Source organism: Lichenostomus cassidix, chromosome W (genome assembly GCF_008360975.1).
Source record: "Lichenostomus cassidix isolate B80296 chromosome W, HeHo_3.0, whole genome shotgun sequence".
Taxonomy (NCBI): Eukaryota; Metazoa; Chordata; class Aves; order Passeriformes; family Meliphagidae; genus Lichenostomus; species Lichenostomus cassidix.
This window is the reverse complement of record NC_139510.1, coordinates 7,287,099-7,310,842: the sequence shown is the minus strand read 5'-3', so window position 1 is coordinate 7,310,842 and position 23,744 is coordinate 7,287,099. Positions and strand designations below refer to the sequence as shown.

The 23,744-nt window shown below is 48.3% G+C and overlaps 2 long non-coding RNA genes across 2 annotated transcripts in view; one reads left to right on the top strand and one right to left on the bottom strand.

The window, feature by feature from the left end:
* Positions 1–23,744, bottom strand: part of LOC146425414 (uncharacterized) — a 442,571-nt gene that overhangs the window by 183,008 nt on the left and 235,819 nt on the right. The gene's annotated exons all lie outside the window — the stretch shown is intronic.
* LOC146425418 (uncharacterized) lies at positions 15,713–22,096 on the top strand. Its single transcript, XR_014846585.1, has 2 exons — positions 15,713–16,466; positions 21,523–22,096. It is a non-coding gene; the product is annotated as an uncharacterized LOC146425418 (long non-coding RNA).

The window sequence follows — 23,744 nt, the reverse complement described above, 5'->3', positions numbered from 1 at the left end:
AGTTAACATTGGGTTAAAATGTTAGTTAAAAATAGGCTTTAGGAACAGGATAGGTAGGCACTGCATGTACAGGACTCAGCGACATGATCACGAAGATTGCTTAGAGAATGGGGATTGTTTTAGTGAAATCATGCGGATTAGCACCTGTGAAATAAATCAGAAATACTATGGGAGATAAGGGGGCTTAAAGTCATGCTTGGGGGGAAACAATGGAACAATGGTAAGTTGATGATTAACATATGATTACATCACTGTTCTGTAAGGAAAGGTATAAAATTGTACTTGTTTCAAACCTATGGCGAAGCCAGATTTGGGTAGATGTTACACCCCGGCTTCCCGAGCTCGAATAAAGGCACCTGCATATAATCATTCCGTGATTATGTGTTTTCCACGCTAACATTTTGGCGACCCAGATGGGACCCTGTGAGCGCTGCTGAGGACCCCGCGACCTGATCACGCTCCAGCCGGCACCGAGGGATTCTCGGGGAGCCCATCGCGCCGCGACCCTCCGCCGCTCACAACGTCCCCTGGAGAAGGTAAGGTGCCTTTTAATGGTGGTTTGGTTGCCTGCCAGTAAGACGCAGCGAAAGCTACGCTTGGTTGGGCTAAGGAATTCCTAGTGGTATGCCCGGGCGCCGTCCGTAAGACAATTGCGAAAGCATTGCAGGGTCGGCAAGTGGAAATGGAGAAGCTTAAAGGGATTGTGGGTGGCTATGCTCCCATATCTCGTAATTCTCCTTTGGGGTGCTTGTTAGCACATTGGAAGCAAGGTAATTTTGGCCAAGGATTGCGTAAAGATACGCTCATTGAGTATTGTAACTCTCGGTGGCCAACGTATATTTTGCAGGCTGGAAGGAGGTGGCCTGAAAATGGTTCTTTTCAATCTGACCTGATTTCTCCTTTGTTGTTGTTTTGTAAGCATAAGGAAAAATTAGATGAAGTTCTGTATGTTGATTTGTTTTTCTGTTTGCAAGAAAACCCAGAGTGGCTGTTGGAGGGTGGTTTGGTTGCTGTGGTGGTTTGCAATGATAAATGTCTGGCTTGCGTTGAAGGGAACTATTGTTTGGAGCTCTTGGCATTGAATGAGAGTTTACATCAGAAATATACATTGGAAAGTGATTTACTAGTGGTTCCTACAGGGTCTGACTCTACACCGCCTACACCTTCTCGGGGGTGCCCACCTTTCCCACCTACACCTCCCTGGGGATGTCCCCCTCTGCCATCCGTGCCCTCTTCACCTGCTTGTGGCAGCCCCTTTTTACCCTTGCCCGTGGATGGCCGCGTTTTGGTTCCGGTACAGGGGTGTGGGGGAGGGGGTGCTGGGGGACTGGACAGCGGTGGGGGTGGTGGTGGTGGACCCATAGACCATTGGACCTGTTCCAGGGCAGGAAAGAGTCTGCCAAGACTTGGTAAGCAAAAGAAAATTGTAATTTTAAGACAAGGGGTGGGGGGTGGACAGATCGGTATATGTTAGGAGGTTTGGTTATATGGAAACAGTCAGCTGGAACTTCAGAGAAAAACCCTGATAAAGTTGCCAGGGTAGTGAAAATGATTATGAAAACTCAGAGAGATGGTACTTAGAGTTACAGAAAAAAAAGAAAAAAAAAAAAAAGGAAAAAGGAAAAATAAAAAAAGGGAAAAATGAACAAACAAAAAACCGAGAAAAAGGTTACAGGAATTGGAAGGGGAAAAGTTAAGAAATCTGGACAAATTACTTGAAATAGCTTGGAAAGTTTATAACAATAGAAGAGCCACAAGCCAGCAGCGGCAATTCTTGGCAGTCATACAGAGTATGGCAAGCAGTTTGGAAGGGGTTGGGGGGAGGAGGCCATTAGCTTTTGACGAATGTGCCATTTGTCATTGGAAATACAGGTATACCAACCGGTTTCACTGGAATGATCAGCTCCAAGAGGTTGCCAAGGGTGCTGTGACCCAGCAAGCGCTGGTGACTTCAACGTTAGGAGAAGAGCGGTGGGATTTTTTAATCAACAGGGGGGGCACATATTCAGTTTTAAATGATCTAGAAGGACAGATAAATCTACCACAATAGTTGGGCCACAGAGAAGGAGGAAAATGGCCATTTCCGCAACCCTCGACCTGTGTTTTGGAAACGAAGTATTGACTCAAGAATTTTTATATGTCGCATGTTTTACTGGCAAAATTGGAAGCAGTGGTAACTTTTGAGAATGGTGAGTTATTAATGAAAATTCTGGAGTGAAAAAAAAAAAAAAAGAAAAAAAGAAAAAAAGAGAAAAAGAAAAAGGAGAGGAAAAAAGGAGAAAAAAAAAATCTTAATGATAAAAGAGAAACCAGCCTCTGCAATCTCAGAGGAGGTGGAGAATGCCGTAATTCCCTCAGTATGGGAGACGGATATACCTGGAAAATCTAAGTTGGCACAGCCAGTACATGTAGAGTTAAAAGAGGAAGGAAAAACCGTGCAGGTAAAACAATACCGGAGGCATGGTATAGCAAAGACTGCTGATAAATTCCTAAAATATTAAATTCTGGCAGAGTGCAAATTAGAGTATAATATCCCAATATTCCCAGTAAAAGAAACCCAATGGAGATTACAAGCTAGTACAGGATCTAAGGGCAATAAATGAAATAACCAAAGACATTTATCCAGTAATTGCTAACCCTGATGCATTGTTAACATTCGTAAAAGAGTTTTATAAGTGGTTTACCATAATTGACTTAAAAGATGCCTTTCTGCATACCCCTTGACAAAAAGTAGGAAGCTGTTCATTTTTGAATGGGAAAATCCAGAGAATGGAAGGAAGACCCAGCACACGTGGACTCGGCTTCCCATGGGGTACAAGAACTCCCCCACCTTATTTGGAAACCAACTGGCAAAGGACCTGGAGATCTGGACCAAAGAGGGGCAAGTACCAAAAAAAACCAATACCTCCTGCTACAGTAGGTTGATGATATGCTGATAGCAACAGAAGAAAAGGAAACCTGCATAAAGGTAACAATTGAGATTTTAAACTCACTGGGCATGGGAGCATACCAAGTGTCCAGGGAAAAGGCACAAATTGCACAACAGACTGTAATTTACCTGGGATGTGAAATCTCACAAGGGCAGAGAAAATTAAGTACTAACCATGTCTAAGCTATTTGTGCTATTCCAGAGCCCCAGAATCTCCATGAGCTGCGAGTCCTCCTCGGCATAGCAGAATGGTGCCGCCTGCGGATCATGCACTTTGGGCTAATTGCCAAACCACTGCACGAAGCTCAGAGGACGCAGCCGTTCAGCTGGGGCAAAGCACAGAGAGAAGCTTTCCTGAAACTGAAAGAAGCACTGACAACTGCCCCGGCGCTCGGTTTGCCGATCTGACTAAAGACTTTTAGCTGTTTGTGCATGAAAGGCAACGCTTGGCACTGGGGGTCCTGACCCAATGACTGGGGAGCTGGAAAAGGCTACTGTCCTAAGTTGCAATATAGATGTATTTAAGTATTCTATTACCACCAGCTGTGGGCCGTTAGCTGCTATCACCTGCAAATGATCCACCCCTGATGACAGGCAATGGGCCATCAGGGACACACCGCATGACTCATGGACTTATCTCATCCCACTGTGAGATGCTCTGCCCAGGAGGGAGGAGCCAGGTGTTCCCACCTGGATATAACCTGGCCTTGGAACTGCCTGAGCTAGCCCTGTCTACTGGGTTCCCAGAGGACCAGAGCTATCACTGGACCTTCAGCTGGAGACCAGACCTTCACAGGATCACTGCTTGATCTGAACTACTTCAGTTGGACTACTACCACCACCCCAACAAGGTGTCAGGTTGTATCTGAATTTGTCAGTGCTTTTCCTTGTATTATTTCACTTATTTTTACTTTCAATCTTGATTTGTGATCTCCCACTGGTTTGTTTTCAAAGCAATACAGCTACTTCTCCAAATAGCTTGACAACATAAGTGCCGGATGGCCTGCATGTCTGCAGGCAGTTGCAGCCACTGTGTTATTGATACAGGGGGCCAGGAAGTGCACGATGGGAAAACACACAGATGTCTATGTGCCACACATGGTGACCACTGTCGTAGTGCAAAAGGGGGGCCACTGGCCAACCCCAAGCAGGATGATAAAATTCCTGGCAATCCTAACCGAGCACGATGATGTCACACTAAAAACAACTAACCTTTTGAATCCAGCTCTGTTTCTAGGCACCACACCTAAGGAAGGCCCACTGGAACATGACTGTGTGGAAGTAATAGAGTACACCTACTCAGCGAGAGAAGACCTGAAAGATGTTCTGCTGGAACAACCAGAGTGGGAATTCTTCACGGATGGAAGCAGCTTCGTGGAGAATAGAACCAGATACGCTGGATATGTGGTAACAACAATCAGCACAGTAGTAGAGACCAAAGCATTATCACCAAACACATCTGCCCAGAGAGCAGAATTGATTGCCTTAACCAGAGCACTAGAATTGAGTGAAGGAAAGAAGGTAAATATTTGGACTGATTCAAAATATGCATTTGGAACATGGGGCACTATGGGAAGAAAGAGGGTTGCTGCCCTCTCAAGGGGCATATATTAAACATCAAGATGCAATTCTGCAGTTGATAAAAGCAGTACAAAAACCTGAGCAAGTGGCAATTATGCACTGTAAAGCACACCAATCAGGAAGCTCCAAAATCTGTGAGGGAAATCGGAAGGTGGACTGGACAGCCTGAGAGGTTGCTTGAGATGTGCAAATAGCAATGGCATTGATACCTATGAAGCTAAAGGTGTCTCAATTCAATTTACCTTCAGAACCAAAATATTCAACAGAAGACGAGAAACTGGGACATTTGCTGAATGCATAAAAGAATTCAGAGGGTGGTATGTTACTGCACAAGGACAGATAGTCCTACCCCCCTTGATAATGAGAGAAATTCTGCAAATTAAACATAATGAATGTCATTGGGGTGCAGAAGCATTGGCGAAATGGCTAAAACAAAATGTAGTCTTGGTACGAATGTTAACAATGGCCAAATCAATAGTGTCAAAATGTGAAATTTGCCTGAGGAACAACCCAGTGGCTAGACGGCAGGCACAGCTAGGAAAAATTCAGGTAAGTATAGAACCAGGAGATTATTGGCAGGTAGATTTTGTAGAGTTACCAAGAATTCGAGGGTACAAATACCTGCTGGTGGGGGTTGACACATTTTCAAGATGGCCAGAAGCCCTTCCCTGTCGCACCAACCAAGCCAAAGAGACAGTGAAGTGGCTGCTACATGAAATCATTCCCAGATTTGGAGTGCTGTTACGGGTATCTTCAGATAGAGGACCACACTTTATAGCTACAGTGGTAAAGGAAGTGAGCATGCTACTGGGAATAGCTTGGGACCTCCACACACCATGGGAACCACAATCTAGTGGACAAGTAGAGAGGATGAACCAAACACTAAAGGGCAAATCAGTAAAATATGTCAGGAGGCCAAGTTACAGTGGCCACAAGCCCTACCAAGAGCACTTTTAAGGACTGGGGTAAAGCCTAGGAGTGGAATGTCAGTCAGTCCCTTTGAAATAGTATATGGGAAACCATTCAAATCTCCTGAACGAAACCCGAATATACATCTTGCAGGAAAACAGGAAATATATAATCATGTTCTATCTCTCGGGAAAACCTTAGCACAGCTTTGGAGCACGCTCGTGTGGAATAGGCCACTGGCTCACGAGAATCCAGTCCATGATATTCTCCCTGGAGATGAAGAACCTTTAAAGGAGAGGTGGCGTGGATGGAGTGGACCCCATCAGGTGCTGCTGACCACTTTCACAGCAGTCAAGGTGGCTGGAGCGGATCCTTGGATACACTACACATGAGTGAAGAAGATCCATCCGAGACTGTGGGCTACACAACCCCGGGACTGATGAAATTGCAGATAAGATGGGTTTAACTGTTTAAAATGATCTTAGTACCTGTGCCGATGCTCATTTTATGGATATTAATTGGGAGTGATATTGCTTGAGGATATGGAATGCAGGATAATCAACTAACCACTCTTCATTCTAGAATGAAGAGAGAGGTACAGGCAAAAACACAAGTGATAAAAGTTTCCAATGAAATTTGGGCTGAGAATGCGATGATTGGGTTAGTTAAAGATTATGCCAAAATGCAAAACATCAGTAGAATAACTGCCTGTCTGCCAATACCAAAGGCAGCAGGAGACCCAGTAAACTGGGAAATTATCACATCAAAATTACCTGAAATTCTGGACAATAAAATAATTGTATGTAAACAAGTACCCGAGTCCAGGCAGAAAGTTAAAGTAACTTGGAATATAACAGGTTATGGTTGGATGCAGTACTTGACCAAAAGGACTATCTTTTAAGTAATGAGAAAGTGGGACAAAATCTAGAGTGGTGGGTTGAAGATCAAACCTTGCCAAATGGCAATGCTTCTTGCCACACTATCAAAAGGTCACAGAAAATGTCACAAAGACCACCCTGATATGGAAATGTGAAGCAAAGGATAGAAAGGATAGGATGTAACCCTGGGACAGTGCATGGTCCCTGAGTATACTTCAAAATTTAAATATATGGCAAACACTCCTTGGTGCCTAAAATGGACAGGCCCTGAAGATGGCACTGATCCAGCAGTAATAAACACTGCCACCAGCAGCAGAGTGCAGGCAGATGAGGTAAGTTGGTGGGCATGTAATAAAACCTATGATTGCATGTCTGATGATGTAGAGATGAAACAAGTACCATCACTGGCGGCTGCTATGCGAATTGATTGTGCCTGTAAAAGAATCAAACATAAACAGGGTAATGTAAATTATAGAATAAAAATAGGATGTAGTAGAAGCACAATCAAGAGCCCAGGACAATTTGTTTGGGGAACGAGTGATGGTATCTGGACAACCCACCTGCCTGTAGATGGAAAAGTAAAAGAATTTACTCTGGGCCTCCCTACTTTATGTCCAATCTGGAAAAGTCCCCATTCAATGGGAAAACGTGAACTTTTGCAAATAAGAAAAAGGCGAGAGGTTTCAGATAATGAAAATCAGGATGAAACTTGGCAAGAGCCCTCTGGTGGAGTAGAATCTGGGTGGACTCTAGAATCTCTGTTTGGCCCTATAGCAAACTACCGAAACAGAGAAATGATGTACAGACTTACAGGTCAGGTAGAGAGGTTAGCAAGAATTACTCGGGAAGGATTCAAAGAACTAAACATGCAATTACAAACTGCTACCAAAATGACTTTATGAAATCAATTGGCTTTAGATATGTTACTCCTGAAAGAACATGGAGTGTGTGGGTTTCTAAGGGGACAAGTTGATCATTGTTGCATCCATATCCCAAATGTAACTGCAGATGTAGAACATGACAAATAGAGTACGGAGCACAGGATGAACAAAAGGATTTGACTACAAGTTGGTTAGATAAAATCTTCAAGGGGTTGGGTTGGAATGTGAGTTCATGGATTAAATCTATTATTGAAAATTTAATAATCTAATTAGTTATGTTTTTAGTACTTTGGGTAATCTACAGCATACTGAAAAGAGAGATACGGAGAAAGACATCCTGGAACCGAAGAATAATGAGGGCACTGACACGAAACAAGGATCCACGTCCATCACCTGCGGATTCTCCGGTCCACAACAGCATCTATAACAATGCTCATGACAACCCTGAATTCGGAGACGAGCATCCACTATAAAGGACTATATCAAGTGAAAGCATTCACACCTATAAAGTGAAAATGCTTTCAAAGGGGGGAATGTTAACATTGGGTTAAAATGTTAGTTAAAAATAGGCTTTAGGAACAGGATAGGTAGGCACTGCATGTACAGGACTCAGCGACATGATCACGAAGATTGCTTAGAGAATGGGGATTGTTTTAGTGAAATCATGCGGATTAGCACCTGTGAAATAAATCAGAAATACTATGGGAGATAAGGGGGCTTAAAGTCATGCTTGGGGGGAAACAATGGAACAATGGTAAGTTGATGATTAACATATGATTACATCACTGTTCTGTAAGGAAAGGTATAAAATTGTACTTGTTTCAAACCTATGGCGAAGCCAGATTTGGGTAGATGTTACACCCCGGCTTCCCGAGCTCGAATAAAGGCACCTGCATATAATCATTCCGTGATTATGTGTTTTCCACGCTAACGTGTTGGAAAACGCAGTTTTCCAGCAAAACTCATGCTAACCGAACAGGGCTGAGCAAGGCTTCAGTATTCCCAGGCCTCAGTGAAATTCCGACAAGCTGCAGTGGTTGTTTGCCTGAGAATGTTTTGTGGGAAGAATGCCATGAGAAAGATTAGGAGTCAGGAGTGTTATGAGAAAGGAATAAGGGAGTTAGCAGGAGGATCCCTGAGTGTGTGAGAACAGCTGCAGGTGTGCGTATGTATCTATGAATAGAAACTTCTGTAACAGTATATAAGTCTCTCGTTTAGTGAAATAAAATGGAGCTTACTTTATATCTCATATTGAGACTGCCTGTGAGTTACCCTCGCGCTGCATCTCGTTAGGGGGGAATGTTAACATTGGGTTAAAATGCTAGTTAAACATAGGCTTTAGGAACAGGGTAGGTAGCACTGCATGTACAGGGCTCAGCGACATGATCACAAAGATTGCTTAGAGAATGGGGATTGTTTTAGTGAAATCATGCGGATTAGCACCTGTGAAATAAATCAGAAATACTATGGGAGATAAGGGGGCTTAAAGTCATGCTTGGGGGGAAACAATGGAACAATGATAAGTTGATGATTAACATATGATTACATCACTGTTCTGTAAGAAAAGGTATAAAATTGTACTTGTTTCAAACCTATGGCGAAGCCAGATTTGGGTAGATGTTACACCCCGGCTTCCCGAGCTCGAATAAAGGCACCTGCATATAATCATTCAGTGATTATGTGTTTTCCACGCTAACACCAGCACTGGTAGTTGGGGTGCCAGGAGGAGTTGTGCTACTGTGCCAATTATCTGAGGCAGCTTGGACTCCTTCATAAGCTGCTAAGATTTCCTTCTCTGTTGGGGTGTAATTGGCTTCAGACCCTCTGTAACTTTGGCTCCAGAATCTCAGTGGATGACCCCGAGTCTCACCAGGCACTTTCTGCCAAAGGCTCTAGGACAGGCCATGGCTTCCAGCTGCAGAGTACAGCACATTCTTTACTTCTGGTCCTGTCCTGACTGGGCCAAGGACTACAGCATGAGCAATCTCCTGCTTGATCTGTGTGAAAGCTTGCTGCTGTTCAGGGCCCCAGTGGAAATCATTTTTCTTACGGGTAACCAGGTAAAGAGGACTCACTATTTGGCTGTACTCAGGAATGTGCATTCTCCAAAAGCCTATGGCTCTCAGGAAAGCTTGCATCTCCTTCTTGTTGGTTGGTGGAGACATTGCGGTGATTTTATTGATGACTTCAGTGGGAATCTGACGCCGTCCGTCTTGCCACTTTACTCCCAGGAACTGGATCTCTCGGACAGGTCCCTTGACTTTACTCTTTTTGATGGCAAAACCGGCTTCCAGGAGAATCTGGATGATTTTCTTTCCTTTCTCGAATACTTCTGCCGTGTTCTTCCACACAATGATGTCGTCGATGTACTGCAAGTGTTCTGGAGCCTCACCCCTTTCCAGCACAGCCTGGACCAGCCCATGGCAGATGGTGGGACTATGTTTTTACCCCTGGGGCAGTCGTTTCCAGGTATATTGCATGCTCCTCTAGTTAAAAGCAAACTGAGGCCTGCACTCTGCTGCCAGAGGAATGGAGAAAAATGCGTTAGCAATGTCAATAGTGGCTGCCTTGGACTCTAGCTCATACTGGAGCTCCAACATGTCCGGCACAGCAGCGCTCAACGATGTAGTCACGTCATTCAGGGCACGATAGTCCATATTCAATCTCCATTCCCCTTCAGATTTTCGCACAGTCCAGATGGGGCTGTTAAAGGGTGAATGGGTCTTGCTGACCACCCCTTGGCTCTCTAGCTTACAGATTAGTTTGTGAATGGGAATCACAGCATCACGAGTTGTCCGGTACTGTCAGCGATGCATGATCGAGGTTGCAATCAGTACTTGTTGCTCTTCCTCTTTCAGGAGTCTTACTGCAGATGGGTTCTCTGACAGTCCAGGCAGGGTGTTCAATTGCTTTATGCCCTCTGTCTCTACAGCAGCTATCCCAAATGCCCACTTGAGTCCCTTTGGGTCTTTGAAATACCCATTTCAGAGGAAGTCTATGCCCAGAATACATGGGGCCTCTGGGCCAGTCACAATGGAATGTTCTTTCCACTCTTTTCCAGTCAGGCTCACTTCAGCTTTTACCAGGGTCAGGTCCTGTAATCTCCTTGTCATGCCGGAAATAGAAACAGGTTCGGCTCCCACATGTCACGATGGGATTATTGTGCACTGCGCACCAGTGTCTACTAAAGCCTTGTATTCTTGTGGCTCTGATGTGCCAGGCCACCGAATCCACACTGTCTAAAAAATATGATTTTTCCTGGCCTCTACCTGCCTAGAGGCAGGGCCCCTCTAACATCAGTGGGCATGTGTATTAGAGGTTCCTTCGAGGGGATCGGACATGTTAACTGGAGCTACTTCTCTTCTGGTGGAGCTCCCTCTGAGTCTTGCCCTCCTTCAATTCACGCACTCGTCATGCCAGGACAGTAGTGGGTTGCCCATCCCACCTCCTCATGTTTTCTCCATTTTCACACAGGAAATACCACAACTCACGTTGAGGGGTGTATCCAGTTCTCCTAGCTGAGGAGCGTCTGCGTGGGGTAACAGAACCTCTGATCTGTACTGCTGAGATTTGGAGAAGGCCCTCTTTAATCTCCTTAGTGGGTTTCTCATGATTCTCCTCTATCTTATTTTCTAGTTTCTGCAGATGTGTTTCCACAGCTGAGATTCTTGCATTCATTACGCTTGGAGCTCCTTTGCAATATCACGCACGGTCTTATTACTGTCATCTCGCTTTATTATTGCTAAAGCAGAAGCATACTCTGATGGCCCAAGCCGTACGAGTTTCTTCCACATCACAGGTGTACATTCTACCCCATCTGGATCCACAAGCAGGGCTGGGTTTGCTATGTCTTCTGGGAAGACAATCTCTACCACCGCCATTTCTTTCAAGCGTTGAATCCCTTGTTCTATGGTCCTCCACGGGGTTTGTTGTATATAGAGATCATCGAGGCATAGGTATCTTCTCTTCGCAGCTCTGATAGCTTGTCTCCAGAGGCTGCAACAGTCAGTCCCATCTCGTATAGTTTGGTTGATATCTGGGTCACGTGACACAGTCTCTAAATGCCTTACTTCAGTAGTGTCTAGAAGTGTAACATCACCTGCAGCATCCCAAAGATGGACTAACTAATTATAGATTCATCATCTCATTGGACATAATCTTTTCTTAGGCTGTGAAGGTCTCTCACAGTTATGGATTCGACAATGACCTCTGACTCAGCTGCTGACCTTGAGGATCCCTCTCCATCGTCACATGGGCAATCAGTCTTGACTTGGGTTTTCTTGCTTCTCGTAACAGGAGCAACTGCTACTGGCTTAGGCTCCCTGACTTCCTGTTCTATAGTATCTGACAGTGTACGATAAGCATATGCCAGGGCCCAACATATTGCACTGCAGTTGTCTCTGCACTTCTCTTTCAGATACTTCCCCACCTCAGCTGGTCTGGGGATTTGTCCAGGGGGAAATTCCCAGTCTATTGGGTCAGAGAATTTCTTTAAAGTTTTACCTATGTCCTCCCATACTCCACACCATTCAAATTTTCCCACATCTCGGTCAGGTGTCTGCCCCTGCTCAGCCCTTCTGGATTTCTCAGCCTTCTTTCTGGAAAGGTTGAACATCATATACATGGAAACTACCAGGTGAAGCACCAGTACTACCAGGAAAATGGTCACCTTAACATCCAGGGGAAACTGAATATTCTGAAACGGTGATATGCTAGATTTACAGGGAAAGAAATAGGTGAGGAGCCAGGAAGCTTCATCCTCTATTCTTCTAGCAGGTTGGGTAATATTGCAAACAAAACCCCAAAACAAGCTACTAAAACTAGGAGAGGACAGCAACAGAGCATGTACATTTTTAACTGTCTCCAATACTTTTTTACAGATTGTCAGTATCACGCAAATCACTATAACAAGCTGGAGTCGTGTCCCTGATCAGCGAAAATTATACATTAGGGACAAAATTGTCCCTACCTGTTGGTAGGGAAACAAGCCTATGTGCCAAACAGACAGTATCACATCAACCAACCTCCCATCAAACAACATGGTGACTACTGATAGCTGTAATCTAATACAAAGCGTTCAAAACCAGAATGCAATTATTAGGTTTTCTTTTCTTCACTTTCTCTAACCTCAAAAAAGGTGGGCACCAAGTTTTCAAGCCCCTTTAAGTTGGGCGCCAAATATTGTCTCAGATTGGAGACAAATTTCTCTAGGTGGAGTGCTCCAAACAAACACCTCCCCCAAAAGCCAAGGGCTTTGGTACCTCCTCCCTTCCCCCCACTCACAACAGAATTTCTTAAATGAAACGAAAAAACCCAACAATTTATTTAACAAAACACACAGAGTGCCCTGCAAGGCACAGGGGAAGGGGAAAACAGGGGAAAAGGAGTTATTAAACAAGAGTTAACAGGTGGTAAGCTTCAGTGTCCTTATCTCAAGTGTAGTTTCCCCTCTCCGGGGGCCCTGGGGGCTGGGCGGAGTTGCTCCAGTAGCTCCCTGGAGGATTCTCATCTGCCGTGCTCCGGGGCTTCTTGGGTTTTCTTGGCGAGAAAGCAAATGGGAGAAAAGGGTCTAAAAAGGAACATGACGAAGAAGCACCCCCAGGGAAAAACTTGCAGTGTCGACAGCAGCCGCCAACTAGTCCCAGGAGTGTCTTTTCCTCCGCCTCGCTTCCCCTGGAGAGAGGCCTGGGGAAGGGTTTTAAACAACCCGCTCTCTTCCCATTGGCTGAATGCAGTTAAAGCTGCAGGACCACATTTTTTGAGCATACGAATAACAATATGGGAATACACAGGATTACCCTCACTCCAGGACACATTCTTTTGCATCAGACATGGCGATCGGTCTGGGGTGCGTTAAGGGGGCAGGAATTTTACACTGCAGAACTTAATGCTTCTCTCTGTCTGGACTCCATTTTTTTGATCGACGAGGACTGCACTGAGAAACCCCCACCCCGGATAGATCCCACAGTAGCGGATGGGTCCCCAAAGTGCAAGTATAATTCTCCAAATGATTATATTTCACCCACCTACCCTCTTCCAAATGATCAGCTCGCAGAGATGCTGAAGAGGGAGGGGGACTGGGGGACCACAATGCAGTGGTGGTGGGGAGCATTCTGCTGCCCCTGCGGAATGGCATGGCCCCTCCCCCTCCACCGGGGCCGCTGGGGCAGCTCCCAGCCATGGCGCGGACTGCCCTGGCTGCAGGAACTGAGAGTGCAGAAGCTGCGTGCCCGCAGTGGCGCGGCCAGGGCAGCAACAGACCCCAGTTTCATCCATCCCAGCTGTGGACTCGGAAATCCAGGCTGCTGGCTGGACCACGCTGCAGATGTGGCCCATGTGGGAACCAGAAGGAAAATCTCTGGCAGCGGGTGCTTCTGCCCAGAACGACTTGATCGACATGGCCACCAAGGCACTGCCGTCGCGGACTCCCAGCAGACCAGGGATGCAGGATTTTGGATCTCTGCCAGATTTGCCCCCTCCATCTCGGCTTTTAATGGATTTATTGGCCAAAGTGGCAGGATTCTGTCAAGATCTGGTAGAGATCTGCTCACGGGGCATCCAGCACACAGGCTGGACCAGGCCGGAAGTGCCTGTCCTAAGACCCCAGAAGGTGTCTGGGCTCCACGCCGCGGGAAAAGTGGAAATGGCAGTGGGAGTGTGGAGGGGTCCAGGACAAAAACAGGATGCACCGGTCCCTCCGACAGTTCTGGTGGCAGACACAGCCTCAGCACAGCGCGTTGACCCAGCCACTTTTGTGCCAATGCAGCAAGCGATTTTAACTGACGCTGTGCCAGTGAATTTGATGGGGAAGCCCAATGCCCTGCCTGTATTGCCGCCATCCTCTTGCCCCTTCCTGAACCCCACGACTGTGCCGTTTCTCAGCACAGTATCTGCGTCCGGCCAGACCCCGTCATTTGTGATAGGGCTTGCAGATAGCAAGCCCTACTCTGACGATTCAGACAGCGAATTAGACGAGGTGCTTCCTCCTGCGCAAGAGGCTGCAGTGGCAGGGCAGCAAAAGAAGCGCTTGCTTCTGAGCAACCCTTGGAAACACCTGGATGGCTTGGAGCCATTACACCCATGGGACTCCCTGCATTTCTGGGAATCAGTAAAGCAGAGCGAGCTGGATATGGGACATTGGGAACTTATAGAGAGATTAGGGTTGCCAAAACGATGGGAGAACCATGAAAGGGACCCGTTGGCTGCTACAGCAGATCAAAGTGATGCTAGCTTCCTGCAAGGAGACGTCCAGGCTTTTCTTGTGTTTAAGCCTGACCCGAATTTGAATGATCAAAGCAGGCATGATGTCACTGCATGGAAAGTGAGAAACGATCTTTATTCAAAGATAGCTCAATTTGGCCTCTCTTCTCAACATGTTATGCAAATTATTAGTGATAAATAGTGATCTGCTTGCTCCATTCGATATTGCGCATTTGGCTCAAGTCTTGTTTCACCCCATGCAATATGCAGTTTTTGCGAATAATTGGAGAAGGATGGCTGAAAAACAGGTGAGGCAGAATATGCAATTGCCTCCTGAGGACCCTAGGTGCATGATTGGGGTTGATGTCCTTATGGGGAAAAGACATTTCTCTAACCCCAACATCCAAGCTACTTGGGATCCTCGGATTCTGGAGCAATCCCAAAGGCCTGGTATGGGAGCCATCACAAAAACTATAGAGATGGCTGCCCAACAAACACGGTATTCAAAAATACATCAGGGGCAATCTGAGCTTTTCCTGACCTTTGTAGAGAAGCTAGCAGCTGCCTTGGAAAAGCAGGTGGAAGATGATACACTGAGACAGATATTGTGCAAACCGATGGCAAGACACAATGCCAATGAGGAGTGTAGAAGGATTATAAATGCCCTACCAGGGGAACCTTCACTCACAGACATGGTAGAAGCTTGCGCTAAGGTGCAGGCAGACAGCCCAAGGAAATCTGTTGCAGTGCATGCCTGCAAGTTCTAGTGCTCAAGAGACCAGCTGCAGGGGGCTGTGACAGCCTGGACTGTTTAGGTCATGGAGACTTGTGGAAACCAACCATGAGCCCCTGCGGTTGAAGAAATTATTTCTAGAGACTTCTTTTTTGTTCCCTCTTGAGTTGTGTATTATTAGTTCATTTGAATTGCGTCCCTGTCCCTCTTCCCTCTGACTGTCCCAGTTGGTCTGCGCACCAAACCACTCCCCTTTTCCTTCCCCATATAACCCTCTGTTACTGGCTGTTCGGGGCCCGCAGCCTCCAGACTTCCAGCCCTCAGCCAATCTCTGTCTCTCCGTCCCTTCTCGCCGTCCCTGGACCCTTACCCGAAGACCCTCAAATAAATCCCTGGAAGCCTGCAGACTGTGTGTCGTACATTCTTCTGCCCCACCTCGTTTCCTGCTCGCCTCCGTCCCCCAGGGACTCCGCAGACCGGTCAGTGAGCCTCGCTGCCAGGGCACACCCGGCCCGGCAGGTGTGGCGGTGTGGCGGCTCGCCCTTTCTGTGTGGCTTCGGGGCGTGCCGCCTGAACTCGAAAGCGAGAAGCCACAGAAATCCACCTTGACGGCACTTCTATCGCCTGGTCAGGTACCCCCTGATCAGGGACAAAAACAGCCCAAAGCTGGGAACAAACGGAAACGAGTCAAATCAAAGCAGAAGGGAAATTCGGGGACCAAGACTCCTCAATGTAAGAGGTGTGGTAGGCAAGGTCACTGTTCAGACTATTGCAGGTCTCAGTACCATGTAGATGGTCGACCCCTGTGGAGAAACATGAAAAGGGGTGCAAAAAGGGAGATTTGCTCCCCATCACAACAGTTCCCCCAGAACAGGGCGGTGGCACAGGCCTATCCAGCCAATGTGGAGACGGCACCCAAGGCCCAGCCCGGGTTGACGCCTACACCCCAGCAACTGTCGTCCTAGAATCTGGTGATGCCTACAGGGTTCCCTTGGATGTGCATGGGCCCCTAGATCAGGGATTCAGTGCTCTGCTTGTGGGAGGGCCTGATGCCACCAGCCAAGGGATCCTTATTCTTCCAGAAGTTATAGATGCTGATTTTACAGGCCAGATTCATGCTACGGTTTCCACATCAGATCCCCCTGTCACTATCCCTGAAAATACTCACATTGCTCAATTGTTGCCTTTTGAGTCTTCTGTTCCCAGGGTAGACCAGCAAGTTTGCAGAGGTAACAGCACTGAACTGCCGGGACTTCCGCAGGTCTACTGGGCTTCTGCCATTTCTAATCGGAGACCACAGATGACATGTACCCTCGTCATGCCAAAAGTGCATCCGCACCGAATTCGGATCCAAGGTTTGATTGATATGGGTGCCGATGCAACGATTCTTTCCTCCACTTCATGGCCTCCTTCATGGCCTTTAGCCCCTGCGGGATCAGCTATAGCAGGGCTGGGAGGAACCACACAGAGCTGATTGAGTAAGCGACCTGTGTTGGTGAAGGACCCAAAGGGACACACGGCTTCAATCTGGCCCTTTGTTACTTCAGCTCCAATTAACCTCTGGGGAAAGGACATGTTGGCAGCTTGAGGGGTGCGAATCTCGACAAATTTTTAATAGGGGTCACTGTGTGCAACGGCACACCGTATTCTATGCTATCTCTGCGATGGCTGACCAAAACACCCATATGGGAACCACAGTGGCCCCTGCCAAAAGACAAATTATTCGCCCTTTGTCAGCTGGTTCAGGAGCAACTGAAACAGGGACATATTGAGCCTCCTACTAGTCCCTGGAATACCCCCGTTTTCATAATTAAGAAAAAATCAGGGAAATGGAGACTGTTGCAAGATCACCGAAAAGTTAATGCAGTGATGGAAAGTATGGGGAGCATACAGCCTGGCATGCCCTCACCTACAATGATTCCCACAGGGTGGGAAATCTTGATTGTTGATTTGAAGGATCGTTTTTTCACAATCCCTTTCCACCCCAATGACAGACCAAAATTTGCTTTTACTGTGCCTGCAATTAACAATGCAGAGCCTGTAAAGAGATTTCAATGGAAAGTGTTACCTCAGGGCATGAAGGATAGCCCAACTACCTGTCAATGGTATGTCGCTCAGGCTTTTTCCGGAGTCCGCGAGGAGTTTCCCGAGGCACTCTGCTACCTTTATATGGATGATATCCTGGTGGCAGCATCCACCCAGGACGAGCGGCAGAGGTTACAGCCTCTACTGCTCGATGCCCTGCATTCCTATGGGTTGCAAGTGGCTCCGGAGAAAGTTCAACAGCCTCCTTGGAAATATTTAGGAGTCAAAATTTTGGATCGAACTGTACAACATAAAGACGTGCAGTTTTCAGACTCTATTAAGACTCTGAATGATGCCCAAAAATTGTTGGGTGTCATCAATTGGTTACGTCCATATTTGGCACTAACCAATGATCAACTTTTCCCACTTTTTAATATTTTAAAGGGGGACTCTGATCTAAACTCACCTCGGAAATTGACTCCTGAGGTGCGACGAGTGCTGAATGAGGTGCAGCAAGCTGTTTCTGCTCATCAGGTTTATCGAGTAGATCCCTCTACTGATATCACTGTTTTCATTACTGCTCCAGACCTCCAACCTACAGGTATCATTGGCCAGTGGAACAAACAATGGGATGACCCTTTGCATATCCTGGAATGGGTCTTTTTGCCCCATCAGCCAAAAAAGACAGCACCCACATTGTTCGAATTGATAGCCTGCCTGATAATCAAATGCCGTTATCGGTGTTTACAATTGATGGTAGCGGATCCTGCAACGATTGTTGTTCCGGTATCACGGGACAGCTTTGAATGGAGCCTTGCTAATAGCGCTCCTTTGCAAAGTGCACTGCAAAATTTCTCAGGGCAGATTGCTTATCATCTGCCCAGCCACAAATTGCTGCAGCTGGCTAATTCAATCAGTCTTACGTTGCGGCCAAGGAACAGTTGGGTTTACAGACCCACCGTCTTCATGGATGGTTCTGGGAAAACTGAAAAGGCCATTGTCACCTTGAAGGAGGGATCTGAGTGGCAAGTGCTGAAAAGCCACGAGACAGGCTCTGCTCAGTTGGTTGAATTGAAGGCAGTTGCCATGGCTTTTCAGCGGCTCTCTCAGGTGCCTTTGAGTTTGGTCACTGACTCTGCTTATGTAGCGGACATAACCAAATGTATGGATTGTTCACTTTTAAAGGAAGTCAATAATGCTGCTCTGTTTTCGCTTTTGCGAACCCTGTGGAAGGCGATTCAAGTTCGAGTGCATCCATATTATATTTTGCACATTCAAAGCCACACCAACTTACCAGGTTTTATAACAGAAGGCAATGCCAGGGCTGACATGCTAGCCAACCCTGCATGGGTGGCACCTCAGCCTGACAAAATTGCACAAGCCAAGGCATCTCACAATTTCTTTCATCAGAGTGCACGAACCCTGCACAAGCAGTTTCAATTGATGCCAACGGAGGCTCGTGACATTGTCAGTGCTTGTGCTGATTGCCATGGACTCGCTGCACCTCTGCCACCGGGGGTAAACCCCAGAGGCCCAAAGGCCTTGCAGCTCTGGCACACGGATGTGGTGCACATCCCTGAATTTGGCCGATTCAAATATGTGCACGTGTCCATTTACACTTTCTCCTCGGCTATGCGGTCAACTGCTCATACTGGAGAAAAGAGTCGTGATACCATTGCCCTTTGGAAATTAGCCTTCTCGGTCCTGGGCGTGCCATCTACTGTGAAAACCAATAATGGTCCTGCCTACGCCTCACAGAAGACGCGGCAGTTCTTACACCTATAGGATGTAGACCATAAATTTGGTATTCCACATTCTCCTACTGGCCAAGCCATTGTTGAAAGCGCTCATGGTACTCTGAAGCGTGTCTTGGAAAGGCAAAAAGGAGGAATGCATGGAGAAACCCCACAGAGCTGATTGGAAAAAGCTTTGTACACAATCAATCACCTTACAGTGCTGTCGCTGTTGAGCAGCTAGCAGAGTAAAGAAGTCAGTTCTCAGTGGCAAGAAGGAAAGACCTTTATTGTTTTGATTTCATCATATATATAGAGTTTTCAAAAGTCACCCAGGCACATACACAGGAAAAGCCTGAATGTCCCCTTGCGGGAAGCCACCACCATCCAAACCTGCCACAGCAGATTCGCATCCCTCCCTCTGTTTGGGCAATCCAATCTTTCCTATAAGTTCCCAGTCCCTCGCCTCCAGTGCACCCTGCTTGACTGTCTCCCAGAACTGCATGGAGTCACGTGGGCGAAAAATCCCCACGCCATTGCGGCGTCTCCAAGGATTAGTCAGGACCCAATGCCCCTTCTTTTTCGTCACCCGCGCGAGCCTCCGCCCAGGAGGAAGAATACCTTCCTCATCACTGTCAGAGTCGTCCGAGCAGGGCTTGCAACCAGCACTCCCCATCACAAAGGACGGAGGCTGGCCGGAGGCAGTGCACGTGCCAAGAAACTGCGCGGCGACTGGGGTTGGGGAGGGGCAGGAAGACGGCGGCGACACCAGCGTGTCGCCAGGCGCGCTCGCCAAGCCCGCCGGCACAGCGCCAGCACGCTGCGCCAGGGCCTCACTTGCCACAGAACCCGGCAGAGGAACCAGCACCTGCCCAGGGCCAAAGCGTCCCCGCGCCGCCGGCACCAGACCAGCCGCCGGGCCACCAGGAAGTCCAGACCCTATCCGGGGACCCCGGGGACGGACTCCCGGGCCAGCCCCACACGGACCGTGGGGCTTGCAGGAGCAGACCTCCATCCGCTGCCGAATTTCAGCCACTTCGGCCAGTAAATCATGGAAAAACGAAAGCGGAGGAAAAACTGCCACGTCTGCCGAGCCGCAGGGGAGCCGGTCTTGCCCCGCACCCGCGGGAATGCCAATCAAAGCCTCCGCAGCGGAAGCACCGCCCGCCGGCGGCTTCCCGTCCGGCCCCACGACCGCCCCGGGGAGCGACCCCGACCGTGAGACACCAGCCGCAGCAAGCTGCCGAGCCGGTGCCAGCTCGCACGGCCCCGACGCCACGGAATCGGCCGCACCCGCGGCCACCGCGGCCTGGGACCGCGCCGGTGCCGCGCCGGCCGTGCCCGGCAAAACGCCGGCACCTCCCGAGCCAGCCGCCGCCCGCGCGGAAACCCCTGCGCCGGCCGAAACCACCGGCAGATCCGGAACCGGAACCCCCATGGCCGCAAGCGGCTGGCAGGCAGCCAGAGCGAGCAGCTTCGACTCCCGGTCCTCCGCAGCACTCCCCACCCCCACTCCGCCAGCCCCTGCCGCGCATCCCAGCTGCCCATGGGGGAGGGGCAGCCCGGTGCCATTCCGCAGGGGAGAGGGGGTGTTCTGAGGCTGCGCACTCCGCGGCGGCAAGGGCGGAGGCCGCGTCAGAGCCGACCCGCAGTCCTCCATTCTTCAGCAACCCGGCTATCTGCTCTGTTGGGTGGACATAAGTGCGCTTGGGCAGATCAGCTGGAGAAACATACTGAGGCCTCGCGGCAGCATCCGCCGCCAGGGACGGGACGTCAGAATCCGTCTGGGTCGGCGCGTCCTTCACGCTCCGCCCCACGGCCGAGAGCAGGGGTCCCCCGTCTGTAGAAGCCCACAGCTCCGAGCCACAGAACGCCTGCCCTTCCAAAGCGTCCCAAATGTCTCTCCAAACCCCACGGAAGCGGACCGTAGACCTGTCTCCCCGCATCCACTCCATGGCCAGAGCGCGGCCGACCACGAACCAAAACTCACAGTCCAGCGCCACATCCCAAACGGCCCGGGACACGTGGCCCGCGACCCACTCCAACAAGGCCCGAGCGACCCGCGCCGACTGATCGGACGCAGGGCCATCCTCAGAGACCTCCAGAAAGGCCCGCAAGAGCCCATCCACAGGAACGGGGGGGTCCATGTCCGCATCAGAATCAGCCATGCCTCAGGGCAGGCAGGGGGGAGATCCGGGCCCGGGGGCAAGACTGCCGCGTACCTGCAACTGCGCGCAGTACACGTCGGTGGTCACCAGATGTCGCTGTTGAGCAGCTAGCAGAGTAAAGAGGTCAGTTCTCAGTGGCAAGAAGGAAAGACCTTTATTGTTTTGATTTCATCATATATATAGAGTTTTCAAAAGTCACCCAGATTGGTCGGCCAGAAGCCTCCCCCTAGGCTTCCCCCTAGCCAAACTTTATCTTAATTTATAAAACACAAAAAGAATTCTCATGGGAAAAGCCTGTGCTAGCCACACAGTGCCACTGAATTCAAATAATCCTGTGATTTTGAACCACTTTCTCTCATTGCAGTCGTCAGGCGAGTCGCGCTTGCCCCGGGCAAAGGTATGGGTACGGAACCTACTTACTAACACCTGGGAAGGCCCACAAGAGCTTATTGCTTGGGGTCGTGGGTATGCTTGAGTCTCCACAGATACTGGGGTACGATGGCTGCCTGCAAAATGCGTCCGCCCTGATCTGTGGCTCCAGAGACAGAACCAGCAACCTCAAAATGACAACCAGAATGCAGAACACCAACCGAGTGATCCTTCTGATGATGGCCAGGACACCAACCATCAGGCAGACGGTCCTTCCACAAGCAGAGACTGAAATTTAAGTTTTTTATGGAGTCAGAAAGCAAGGACTTTGAAAGCATGTTTTAACTGATTTATAGAATTGTAATATAGAATTAAATTTTATAGATGCATTACCCAAGGTATTGCTGGAGAGTCTCTCTGTTCACCTAAAATCAGCATCTGGTTTGGGCTCTGTTCAGTGGCTGGCCTCTGCTGGGCAGATCTCTCATCGGTATTCCATCTAGGCTCTGTTTGGTAACTGGCCACTACCAAGCAGATCCTTCATACTGAATTCACAGAGGTTCACAAGCAATGCCTTCTGGTTCTTCAACAAAAAGGTGGAGCTGTGGCAGCACAGACTCTTTCCCATGGGAATTTTTCTCTTCTTCTTCTATGTTTTCTAAATAAAGATAAAGTTTCATGTTATTGAAAGCAGCTTTTGGACACAGGCGCTCAAACGCCTGAGCCAATCAATCCCTGGGGAGTGGATGATTGTTGGCCAATCCAAATAGCCTTCTCGCATGTATATAAATCTGTTAATTATTTAATAAAAGTAGTCTTTTATCACTCTCTGAGGACTCGGAACTCTTCACTATTGGTCAAACAGTGACAAGGAGGTGCTTCAGGCGCCAGAGCCAAGAATCCTCTGCCGGCTGTGGTAAAGACTATGGCGAGCAGGTGGTCCCCTTGCAGCCCATGGGGTCCACAGAGGATGCAGAGATCCACTTGCAGCCTGTGGGGATGTGCCCCCACCAGAGGAGCGGGTAGATGCCTGGAGGAAGCTGTGATCCAGGGGGAGTCCCAGTGGAGGGAAAGCCTTGCTCCCAAGATGGAAGCAGCCTGGCTTCGGCTCAGAGGTCTGCACCCTGTGGTGCAATAGATCACTTTGCAACTTTAAGTTTTCATCCTGTTTTGCCCTTCGGTGCATCCTCCCTGGTTCCAGGCCTCAACTCATGAGGCCTGTGCATGTGTGGTGGTAGGTTTTTTTCCCTCTCCTCTGCACAGCTGCAGCAGGAGAGAGCAGAGAGAGCAGATGTCGTAGGTGCCTGGCATTTGGCCAGGGTCAAACCACAACAATTGGACACCATCCTTTTGATTTCCCATACTGTGGGTCTCTTTGTTAGTGGCATGGTTGTTTTTGCTGGGTTTTTATTGATTGTGATATGTCTTCCATGTATCCTGTGTCCAGCAGGATCATGTGTCCAGCAGATGATCAGTAATAGTCTTCATAAGGTAATGGCTTTACAGGTTCAGACTTTTAGCATTAGGGTATATGAATCCTTCGCACAAAAATCAAAGAAGGGGGAGATGCAGCAGATAGGTAAGACCTTATAAATCAAGGGTCTTTTTACCCTTGTAAAACTCTTGCTCACTTCTGTTACTTCAACTAACTAGAGAAGCATTCTGAGTGACTCAGCTAAACTAGAGGTGAAAAACAAGCTACATAATTGTAAAACAATTATTAGAACCAATGAGTTCTCATACTGTGGTGCTGGTGGTTGGTTACACCTGACACGTGTTCCTATCGTGTCCAGCCTGCTGCTTTCAGGTTTCCTGCTGCAGTCCATTCAGCTTCCTGAGTGTCACTGAGATTGCCTGCCCCCTGTGAGTTTGTAAAGGAAGCCCCTTTTCTATATCTTCCGCCAGCTGAGTTGCCATTACCCATGAGAGAGATGGCTTAGCTTGTGCCACAGCGCCCCCTGCAGCCACGGGGGAATCATTGCATCTGCCCTGCCCAGCAGGAAGCCAACAGTGCCCCTGCCAGCTGTGTTGATAACTACATCAAAGGGGAAAGTGCTTGACAGCTGAGAGAAGGCTGTTCTTGGGTTTCTGTTTTTGTTTGTTGTTGCCACTGTTGTTGTTTGTTTCCCTTGTTATGCATATATATATACTGGTAAAGAGCTGTTATTCCTTTTCCCATATCTTTGCCTGAAAGCCCCATAATTTCAAGGTTATAATAATTTGGGAGGGAAGGGGGTCATATTTTTCATTCCAGGGGAGGTTCCCGCCTTCCTTGGCTGCCACTTGTCTTTCAAACCAAGACAACTTGGTTGTTGCTGTATGTTTTTTAGTAAACTGC